Source organism: Mauremys reevesii, linkage group 3, assembly GCF_016161935.1.
Source record: "Mauremys reevesii isolate NIE-2019 linkage group 3, ASM1616193v1, whole genome shotgun sequence".
In the NCBI taxonomy this organism is placed as follows: domain Eukaryota; kingdom Metazoa; phylum Chordata; order Testudines; family Geoemydidae; genus Mauremys; species Mauremys reevesii.
The window spans coordinates 8,728,115-8,739,900 of NC_052625.1; the positions used below are offsets into that span (position 1 = coordinate 8,728,115).

At 46.6% G+C, this 11,786-nt stretch overlaps 1 long non-coding RNA gene across 1 annotated transcript in view; it reads right to left on the reverse strand.

Moving 5' to 3' along the window:
- Positions 1–11,533, reverse strand: part of LOC120401623 — a 120,080-nt gene extending 108,547 nt beyond the window's left edge. Inside the window, exon 1 of the long non-coding RNA XR_005596600.1 lies at positions 11,344–11,533. This is a non-coding gene — a long non-coding RNA (uncharacterized LOC120401623). The remainder of the gene's footprint in view (positions 1–11,343) is intronic.
- Positions 11,534–11,786: the final 253 nt, after the last annotated feature.

Below are 11,786 nucleotides of genomic sequence, written 5' to 3' on the forward strand. Positions count from 1 at the left end.
AACACGTAAATACTGTATCAACATACTATCAAACTAAAAATTACTGTAAATGGTGAGCAATAAGTTTGGCTCTACTGAAATCATAAACTAGGTTTCTCTTGCCCCCCATGAACTGCTGTCTTGAGAACTGGAGATATAAAAGGTCAGATCTTCAGCTGGAGTAAATCCGCATAGCTCCATTAATTACAATGGAGCTATGCTGATTTACACCAATGAAGGGTCTGGCCCACTCTTTGGAACCTCAGCAGCTAAGCCTAGAACCGGACCTGCTAATTCACTTTATGAGGGACATGGTTTCAACCAGAAGTTCACTGAAGAGATGAGCTATGGACTTCACTTTCACTCCTAACAAAGCCTTTACCCAGACTGCTCAGCTAACCCTTCCTTTTCCCTTTGAGAAACTAAGGCCTGGTCCACACTAGGGGGCAGTGTCGAGGTAAGATACGCAACTTCAGCTACGGGAATACCGTAGCTGAAGTTGAAGTATCTTATCCCGACTTACCTCCCGTCCTCACCGCTCGGGATCGACATCCGCGGCTTCCCCGTCGACTCCGCTACCGCCACTCGCTCCGGTGGAGTTCCGGAGTCGACGGGAGCACATTCGGGGATCGAGATATCGCGTCTAGATGAGACGCGATATCTCAATCCCCGCAAAATCGATCGCTTATAGACTACATTGGGAGTCTCCTTGACAATCAGGAGTATGACATGACATCCTATGACACATGCCCATTCAGGTTCTCAACGACTATCCTGCAATCCAACGTTCTATATCACTTCTGGTAACTTGTGCCAACCTAGTATCACACACAAGCCGTGCGTTACATATCACCACATGGACACCTTGGCTAAAACTACTCTGAGCACAGCCCTAGAGACCACAAATTTACTTGTCTTGTTTCATTTTGTGTGTTACCCATAGGAGCTGCTTTTTATTGCTTGTGAAGTGATGACTTGCAAGTCATCTTCTTGAGCACAATTAGTTGCAATATCTGGTGCTGCACTGTATTGCTTGTTGCCATCACTCTGGTTCATGTAGCCCAGGCTGGGACATCCCTCCATATTTCCATTTTGAAATCCTTATGGTATAGTTTCTCTCTCATACTCGGTTTCATTTATTCCCTCCCAGAGAAGCAGGGTGGTCTGCCTTGAACCAGAGTTGTGGAGTTGTATTCTTAGCTGTTATGTATCATTTGTATTACTGTAGTCCCTAGCTCCAGGCTTCCTCATGCTAGCCACAGAACAATAAGTGGATCTATGCCCCAAATAATTTACCGTTAAAGTAAGCTCTTCCATGGACTTGCTGCATGACCTTAGCCAGGTCACTTAACATCTGTGTCTTAGTGTCCCAATAGAAAATAGGGGTAACAATTACTCACCTACCTGACAACGATTGATGCCTGTGAAGTGCTCTCCCACTCTAGACGTGCTAGTATGAATGATCAACCTTTTAAAACACTGACCCTTAGGAGATTAGAGGAGGGAGCATTCCAAAGAGGTATGGAACAGCCAAACCAAATGTGATGCAATTTAATGAATACGCATGGCAAACTTCTTGCAGTCAAGTCCCGAGCTGCTAGAGAAGTAGTTTCCAAACATTGGGGCATGCCCGCCCCCGGGAAGACAGAGGAACACTGGGGAGTCGTGTGATGGGGCACGGGCCAGCCCCCATGGGGGGGCAGGGAGGGAGCACCATGCTGTCAGCCCTGTTCCACCCCCAGACCAGCTCCACCCCCAACCCTGTTCAGCCCCCACAGGAAGGGAGGGGCCAGAGAGGGAGTGCCACACTTCAAGCCCTGCTGGGCGCCCAGGCCCTGCTCCACTGCCGAGGAAGCGTTGGCTTATGGAGTAATGGAGGGGGAGGCGCTGACAGATTTCATTAATGGTGTGGGGGAGAGAAAGCGACTGGAAAAGTCTGCACACCACTGTCCTAGAGCGACACTCACCCCTGGGCAGACAGCTACCATAAGGCCTATGCACACTTAAATCTCACTTAAGTTGTCAAAAACAGGCTTCAAGTGATAAATGGTGCATCTTTCACACAGGCCCCCTACACAGGGGTGAATTTCACTCCTAGTGCACAGGGACATTGGGAGCTATGCTGCCTCTCCATAGTAGTGTCTCCCTGCGAGGCATCCAATTTCCTTTTAGCTCTGAAATTGCAATACCCCCATCCCATAAGAGAAAACAGGCTGGAATGACAGCATTCACCACCGTGACCTGGCGACCTTCAAGGAAATATGCTTCCTGCTTTTAGACTCGAGAGTGAGTGAAATACATTTTTCCCTCAAGTGTACAGGTGAAATGCTAACCCCATTAGAGTCAATGGGAGTTTGGCCATTGACTTCAGTGGAGCCAGGATTTCATCCTGTAACAAAGTGAACTTCAGCAACAAAAATGCCATTGAGCGCCACAGCTGGACCACCGAAACACCGCAGTTTTGATGGAGTTTTTCCACGCTTGACATATTGGGATGGACCCTCAACAGAGCTAAATTGGCTTCGCTCCGGTGATTTCAATGGTGCTTTACATAATTTGGCCAATTATGACACTGTCAGGTGTAGGAACATCACAATGTTCACAAGAAGGCAAGGTCATTGCTCAGTCGGGGTTTAATTTTGGCCTTATTTTTTCCTTTATTTTCTCAAAGCTGAAGAGCAATGTCTTAATATTCTCCCGGCATTACTCACTTTGAACCCCGCTACTCACCACAATTGCCTATGCCCCACTTCCCCACCATCATCACATGTCTGCCTCTGCCTGTGCGTATCGCTGTTAATACTAGACTTCATAAAGGCACACTTTACAGACAGCCAAGCCAGAGCCCAGCCATGGGTTTGGCTTGATGCTAGGAGGCCAAATGCTAGCCAAGTCTTGGGAGCTGCCAGTGCTGGTAACTGCTGAGACATTCAATTATTGGTTTTGCTTTAAAAAGATGTTAAATTATTCTCTAATTTCAATTTCCATGACCGCCTTGAAACGGTTGTCTTTGCGGTAACTTTTGGTGTACAGTGTAAGTTCACAGTGGCCAAAGGACTGCATCTGTAAGACCAGCAGCCATCCTGCGCGTTGCCAACAAAGAGGTAGGTATATTCTCTTTTCCAGACAGTGGCTTGAGCCAGAGTCAGACTTGGACACTAGGTCTACACCTGGCTTGAGTGTGGACCATTGGCCAGCCTACCTCAGACAAGCACACACACGCGCGCGCGCGCACGGAAAAAGGTTCCTGACTGCCGTCCCGTAACTGTTACTACCCTGCTCTCCCAGGCTGCCCACTGCTGCTAAAATTCAAGTGTTTTGTAATTGGTAAAGGTCTTTGAAATAGTGAAACTCCAGGAAAGGGGATAGTCTGAAAGAATGTTTGGGAAAGGAGAGGTATGTGTCTGCCCAGTGTCGAATGCACTAACCCAGCGCAAGAAGTTCTTCAGAGGCCTACAAAGAAATGTGGCTCAGTGATTTGGGTGCTAACTTAGGCCTTGGTAGCCCTAGGGTCAAATTCCTGCTCTCCTTGTATCTTCTGCATCACTCTGAGTCTCTTGGTCTCGCCATGCCTTATTCTTCCATCCACAAAATGGGGATAACAGCACTTACCCTCACAACACCCGTATGCAGAAGGGAAGTGTAGTAAAGATTGTGAAGTGCCCAGATGCGACGGCAATGGGCAGCTGTCCTCCACCATTCAGACTGCAGCCAGGTCTCTAAACCAGGCAAAAGCTTGCTGTATCAGCAGTGGGAGGCTGAAAGACTCATGAGGAACAGAGCAAGAGCATCGTGATTTTTGAGAAACAGCAGCCACTTTATGAAACTGGGCAAAACTTGTGCATGCTTGGCAAAGCTGATTATTTTGGCAGAGGTTGCTTCTCACAGCGTGATGGGCTGCTCTACACTAGCAGAAAAGAGGTTAAAAGCAGTCCTAGGGAGGCAGCCAATTAGAAAGAGGCTGAGAGGAGCTGCCAGTCATGGCCCGGCAGGCTCATAAAAGAATGGCTGCAGGGCAGAGGAGAGTTCATTAGCTGGCTGGAGCTTGAGGGCAGAAGACCAGATTCCTAGCAGGAGGAAGAAGCATTGCAAGGAGGGACCAGGGGAGCTAGAGAGCGCTCCTGCAGGCTGAGGCAAGGGCAGAAGAGGGTGCTGGAGCCGCATGGGAAGTGGCCCCGGGACAATGGACCACAGTTGCCACTGAGGGAGTTACTGGCCAGAGATTGCAGGTCCCCTGGAAGGGGAGGGGGAAAACACAAAGCATGGCAGTCAAAGAACAGTGTCATTGAAGAGGATGCTGCAGTCCTAGGAGTGGTGCAAGTCCTGGAACAAAACTGAGGTGGGCACCTGGTGAGCAGAGCTAATCCCCAGGACAGCCAGCAGGAGGTGCTGCAGTGGCGAGTGGCACCCCCGTCACACGCAGATACAAGAGAAGTTGTGCCTATTTGTAAAAGACATGCAGAAAAGTTACCCAAGTGTCTTGCTTACATATAACTCAGTTTTCATAAAATAAGTCTATGGGGAGAAGGATTTTGGCTGGAGTGATGTTAAAAATATACTGTATCAAACCCAAAGGTTAACGTTCCTTCTGAAGCTATACATATACATGAGAGAAATAGAGCTCTTACATTATATGGAAATGACAACTTGGATCCCCTCCAAAGAGAAGGAAGATCATTCATGATTATGTTTCTATACCCGAATGTCAACCAACATAGACAAATCAGTCTATTTGGTGCAAGCTGACATGTGACTTTGACCATACATAATAAACAGACAGAAAATTTTGTTTTACCAGTCAGTTATGTATGACCAAAAGTGGAGAGAGAATACAGTAGCAATGCCAAGTCACCAATATGAGCGGAAAAAAAACCCTACACCTTCTAATAGACCATCATCTCCAGAATTCCACACAAACTGAGCGAGTGTGGAGAGGCTTAATTGATTGTGGCTGATCTAAAAAGCAGGAGGAGTCACAACAAGCAGCAGCAGACTGAATTCAAAACAAGATTAGACAAAAAGATACTCGCTTTTGGTTCCTTTGGCTAACTACTCATTTTAATTTAGTTTGTTGATGATCTTAGTTGTTTTCAAAAACAACTATCTAGTGCCACTTAGTGCTATGCAATATTCCTTTGCAAGCGTACCAACTGAAACCTACATCCACACGCACATAGTCTTCTAAGTACCGTTACAACAGCCCGGTAATGGCATTGCAGAGTTCTGAGATCTGGCTCAATCCTACAAATCCATGAATCTCTGGGGTGGCCCCAGCGGTGGCACCAAGCAGGGTCAAGATGGGCAGATGGTAAGTTTGAGAAAACACTATGCTGACTTGTTTTTGCCCATCCTAGTGAGATGGCCAAAGAGCACACAATGCTGCTTTTGCAGATGAGGACTGACTGGCGGGAAGCCAGCTCTTTGCAAGACTGTGACATTTCACACAAAGTCAAGCCACTTCACGCTCCGGCTTTGGCACATATGGAATGCCTCTAGCCACTTCAAGTTCTGCATGTAGGAGGGTCCAGGTTTCTGACACGTACAGTGATATGGGCAGCATCCAGTTTCCATAAATTGTCACATTTTATATTAAGGGTACATTTACAGATAGGTCATGTAGGAATAATGAACTAATAGAGGTTTTAATAAATAATTAATCAGCAGAGTCCAACAGGTTAATGGGTTGCTTATGATGACTTACTCAGGAGCGGCGCCAGGGTTTTTGGTGCCCTAGGCGGGGGTCCTTCCACGCTCCCGGTCGTTGGCGGCAATTCTGCTGCAGGAGGGGGTCCTTCCGCGCTCCTGGTCTTCGGGGCTCTTCAGCGGCGGGTCCCGGAGCGAGTGAAGGACCCGCTGCAGAATTGCCGCTGAAGACCCGGAGCACGGAAGGACCCCCCGCCACCGAATTGCCACCCCCCCAAATCCTGGCACCCTAGGCGACTGCCTAGGTCACCTAAATGGAAGCGCCGGCCCTGGACTTACTGATTACATCTACTGAATGTGTACTTATAACAATCTATGCCACTTGCTACTCATGGCTCAGACAATGCTTGTAACATCTATCTATCATTTAGGATACAATTTTCAAAAGTGCCTAAGTGACTTAGAAGCCTGTCACTTTTGACTATGGGACTGAGATTCTTAAGCACTTTTGAAAATTGTATCCTTAATAACCTGTTAAAAACCATTTATGAATTTCCTCCATATAAAAGGTTACCCGAAATACGATGACATTGATATAGATTTCTAAATATTGTTGACTGCTGATGCTATTAAAACAGAGTAAGAATACTTTACATCACAAGGTGACCCACTGATTTAGATGAGATCACTTGTGGAGTAAGGTACTATTCTGTTATCTACCCAGGGCGTTATTTTTGAATGACTAGTCCATTTTGGATTAAAAGGAACAAGGCACACTTATTCCAGACTAAGAGCATCTACATGTGGCTTTATTCAGGAATAGCTATAGTACTGTACATTCACACCCTACCTTAATCTGAATCAACTTTCCAGTGTAGACAAGCCCTCTGAGAGTAAGGAATCAGAATCTGGCCACAAAAATATTTAGTGGATTTGCAATAGTGGATACTGTCAAACATGCACCAACAAGCACTCTCAGATTAGCAATCTGTTGTTCGAGATCATTTGATGGTATCCCAAATTTCCAGTACAATTTTGTTTAATTCAGGGTCAAAGTCCCTCTGCTAGACAACTAACTTTTGCTGACTTAAGTTAAGAAAAAGTGGCCAGGTTTTATTGTATTTATTGGAACATCTGCTTTTAAGACTTAAACACTACAGAAATATGGTATTTTTCTATGATGTTCTCAGCAATTTTGGTTGGTTGGTGTGATGTTTTGCTACTGTAAAAATGATGAACTGGGCCAATATTTTCAAACTCGGATGCCTAAAATTAGGTACCTAAACCCATGCTTAGGATGTGGTTCCCAGAATTTGTCAGCGGACTGGAGGTTTGCCACGGAGTTCAGTGGCAGCAGTAACAGCTCTCCAATGTTACTGATATTTGCCATCGAAGTTTATTTGACCCTTCTAAAGATTGTTTTTTGCTGCATCAGGCACTAGGAGAAGGGATTTTCAGAAGTAATTAATGCCTTTGGAAATAGTTTATTTTTTTAAAACCTTGGACCAAATTCTGTCCTGGATTTACACACATGTAAATCCATAATTTCCTTGTTAAATCCAGAGTATCTTCAGTGGCATTACTCTGGATATACCCTAGCATATGAGAGCAGGATCAGGCCTGTCATAATTATGGAGAACAACTGCTTTGTTACCATAAAGCATTTAACAACTTGCCCCATGCACAACCTCAAGTTTAAACCCTCATGTTATGAGGGTTTCCTGATATTATTCAGGTATACGCTTGTTTGTAAAAGGAGGCATCCGTTATTTCCTGAAATATTCTTACTGTATCTCCGATATTCTCTTAACTAAGCACCAGAGCCAATACGGCCACCAAAACCCCTCTTATTGTTATATGCTACATTCAGTGCTGGAGATTTGCGGGACCAGATGCTATGGAGATGGCATTAGATATGAAGGGATATTTCTAAACTAGTAGTAGGCATACATTCCATCGCTCAGTATTCTATTTACTTCAGACATCTGAAATGCATGCTGTTACAAAGTACACTGTCTTTTTGTCCCAGAGCAGATTTACTTCTATTGGGTAAAATTTGCTTGGTGAAAGCAGGCCCTCGAAAACCAACAGCAGCACATTCGATAATGCAAAACTTTGTTCTCACATGATCTGATCCAAAGCCAGTTTGAAGTCCATGGGACAATTTCCACTAGCTTCACGGGGCTTCGGATCAGGCCCCTAAATAGTTAGGCTTAGGACACTGTTGCATGGTGTGACTGTTAGACTAATTAGAATTGAGCAAGCATTTTGGCACCCAAAGCAAGCCTGATCATGAATTTTTTGGCTTCTCACTTTTACCTGTGTGGATGTCAGGTATTTACAATTTCATCTTGTTGGTATCCAGGAAGTGGGCAGGCCCAAGGGGAGGAGCCACAGGTCTGGGATACCAAATAATTGTGGGAGACAACTAATGAAACAACAGGAACGGGAGTGAGGTCACAGGGCTAAACGAAGGGAACCTGACGGGGACACCAAGCAGAGAGGTTCATGCTAGGTTCTCATTACTGTGCAGAGTTGATTTCACCTTTTAAAAAGGGACTTTCCCACCCATAGAGTCTAAATAAAACTGATTGTTGAAGCCTGCCATATAGATGCTTGAAAATCATTACAAAATAAAACCCTTCTAGTCTGCTGGTGGGTTTTAACCTGGATGCTGCAGGCCTAGATAGAGCAATGTAGTCTGCATCCCATTCCATGGGTTCTTAATATAGACCTATTGAAGTCAATGGAACCACCCACCACTTGAGCATGTGCTCAAGTATTTTGCCAACTAGAGTCTCTGAACACTTGAAAGAACCAGGACTGCCGGGAAGCCTTGTATGTCACCGATATAGCTTCTGCCTTGCATGGAGGTGGAGTAATTATGCTGACAACAGAGCACTCTCCCATTAGCATAAAGCACCTTCATCAGAGGGATAGCTCAGTGGTTTGAGCATTGGCCTGCTAAACCTAGGGTTCTGAGTTCAATCCTGGAGGGGGCTATTTAGGGAACTGGGGAAAAATCTGTCTGGGGGATTGGTCCTGCTTTCAGCAGAGGGTTGGACTAGATGACCTCCTGAGGTCCCTTCCAACCCTGATATTCTATGGTGAGCTGATGCAGTGCTTCTAGCATAGACCACAATATGAGCAGAAATTTTGATATTTTATTTTGAATTGATGGGAAATTTTGAAATCCTCCTGTAATGACAAGAAACTTGAAAATGGTACCAGAAAGTGAAACTAGCTATAAGAGGAAAGGGAAATAACCTCCCTCCCCTCATAAAAATAGATTTCTAAAAACCTTCAGGCTAGATGGGATCAGGCCATAACAGCACAGTGACCATTAAAATCAAACGGAATTTTTCACTGTCTTCAGTGGGTTGAGCTACCCACCTAAGCACACTAGTCACAGGATGAATCCTGCAAGATGCACGAAGCACCCTGGCATCATCCAGCAAAATATTTAAGCATCTATTTATCTTTAAGCACATGAGCAATCCCATTGACTTCAAATTTAAACTCAGAGGTTCTGATCAGTTTTACCTAGATTAGAACTGGTTTGTTTTTAAAAGAAAAATATTTTTTGTAAAATGGCCTGTTTTCAAAAATTTGGTCTTAGGATTTTATATTGCCACCCATCACCACAGTATCCAAGCACCTACCATGTAACAAAATCAATAGCAATAGACCCAAGTCCTGCAAATGTATTTAGGGGACTAACTCCCATTGAAATTAATGGCAGTTGGGTGCCTAAATACCTTTGAGAATCTGGGACAAAGCCTGTATATGCATGCGCAGATATTGCTTTTTATACACACAGCTCTTGTAATAAAACCCAAAGCCACCAAATACAAATTCTTTGTGCTCTACGGCTATATACTCCAAGTGTCTGGCATACAGGGCCGGCTCCAGACCCCAGCGCGCCAAGCAGGCGCGTGGGGCAGCTTTGTCCCGGCAGGGCAGCATTTGGCTCCGGCGGACCTTCCGCAGTCGTGCCTCTCTTCCCACGGCTCCGCTTGAGCTCCCGCAGGCATGACTGCGGCGGGTGTGCTGGTCCCGCGGCTCGGACGGAGGTCCCGCAGGCATGCTCCACCGGAGCCGCAGAACCAGCGCACCCGCCACCGGAGCAGCAGCGGTCCAGGTCTCCAGCAGCATTTTGGCAGCAGGGGGCCCTTCGGTGCTGCCGAAGATGCGGAGGGACTGAAGGGCCCCCCACTGCCGAAATGCCGCCGAAGACCCGGACCGCCGCCGGGTGAGTACAAGAGCCGCAGCTCCCCCGCTTTGCCCCAGGCCCCCGAATCCTCTGGGCAGCCCTGTCTATACCCGTGCAATGGTTGTACTCATTACCCTTCCAATTTTTTAATAGTTTATACCTTTGCAATGACATAGCTGACTGCACAGGACACAGAGCAATGGAGAAAACAGACCGCTTGAGTGTAAGAGAAAGAGGTTCTCTTTCCCCTAGTATTAACCAGCATTTGCAAAGCTGAACTGTGGGGAATGCACTTGTATTAATTGCTGCTATTAAAAATACCTCCTCCCCCGCACCATTCAAAAGACATTGTACCCACTCCTGCTTCAGTAGGAATCATTCCTGTAGCCACCTCCCTAACATGCTGCCCCTCCCCCCCATCCCCAGCATGGCTCTGTTTCACAGCGCTGAGCCTCTCATACTGAAATATGGTACATAATATACAGTATAACATCAACCTTGGCTCCATGGGCTAGGCACAGTTTATTTACAAAACTTAAAAACTTCGTAAAAGACGCAAGTTGGAAAGGGAGTTTCAGTGGAGTCCCATGCCACCTCCTTTATACATTTGCTCTAACAAACCTCTAGCTAGCCTCACTCAACCTCGGTATGAAATAGAAACACCCCGTCAAACGCTCTTCGTACTGTCTCCCTTTGCCATTTCCCCCTGCCCCACCCAAAAACACTAAATTTGGGGATTTCAAAGGGAAGTGGGCATGCAGCTTCCTTTAAATGTCAAGGACTTTCAATGGGAGCTGGGCTCCCAACTCTCTTGGGGCCCCTCTTAAAATCCCAGGCAAAAAGATGTTTTACCCCATCAAGACCAAACACTTTCAAGTGTACAGCCATTCTAGAGCTAGGACTAGCCAAAGTAGCGTTAGGAAGATTTTCAAAAAGCACCAGCCAGGAATCTGGTTCGAAGAGCACTGGCCTGACAGCCCCCTGCTTTATAACCACCTCTGAATAATGAGTGGAGAATCAAGCCCTGTAGCTTTAAAACCCCTCTTCTGTCTCATCTCCCCCCGCCCCAAACATTCTACCCAGAATGAGATCTGGCATGTGACATTTCAGGAGAGGTTAGTTTTTTATACAGTGGGGTGACTGCAAACAGCACATAGATTGGAAAGCATGTGTGGTGGGAGCACCCTGCTCTGCTGAGTGGAGCTCAAATCCTAAGCCACATGCCTGAGAGAACCATGCGTACCTCCCACCATTCCCTTCTGCAATCCCTGAGAGTCAGGCATTAAACCCACACACAAGTTCTATAGCGACCTACAGATTACACCTATGTCTGGGCAGAGACAAACCCTCAGGTAATACCAGGGACTCTTACAGTGAATTGCATAGACCTTCACCCCAGCAACAGCACCCTGTATCAAGTCCCCAACACCTAAATATACAGGCGGATGCTCTCTAAGCCAATGCAGAACCCCCAACAGCCCCAAGTCTCATAATGCCAAACAAGGTACCTTCTGTTCCTTGTGCTGGTCACCAGTGCTTGGGTGAGCTGCAAGCTCAAAGGTGAATCCCAATTTCTGCTGTGCTGCCTGGCTTCCATCACCGAGCCTGTCAGAAACTCCCACTCTAGAGCCAGGCTGCTCCTTCACCCTGGCTGCTCCCTGGGCCAATCTCCTAGCCCCACATTCCAGCTGTGTTGAGACTTTCCAGCGGCACCAGCAAACACCTGGGCAGGCTTCAGCAGGTGTCCCTCTTCAGTTCTAGCCACACCAGCCCATTGGCTCAGAGCCAATCAGCTGACAGGCAACCCAGCACTGCCTGACTTGGGCAGGGCTGGGTGACATTCTTCTCCTCTAGTGGGGACTCGGGAGAGGGATTTCCTTCCAGTTCACTAGCCAAAAGTACCTGGGGCCCACAGCCCTCTCTGTCCAGCCCTTCATCAATTCGGGCTCAT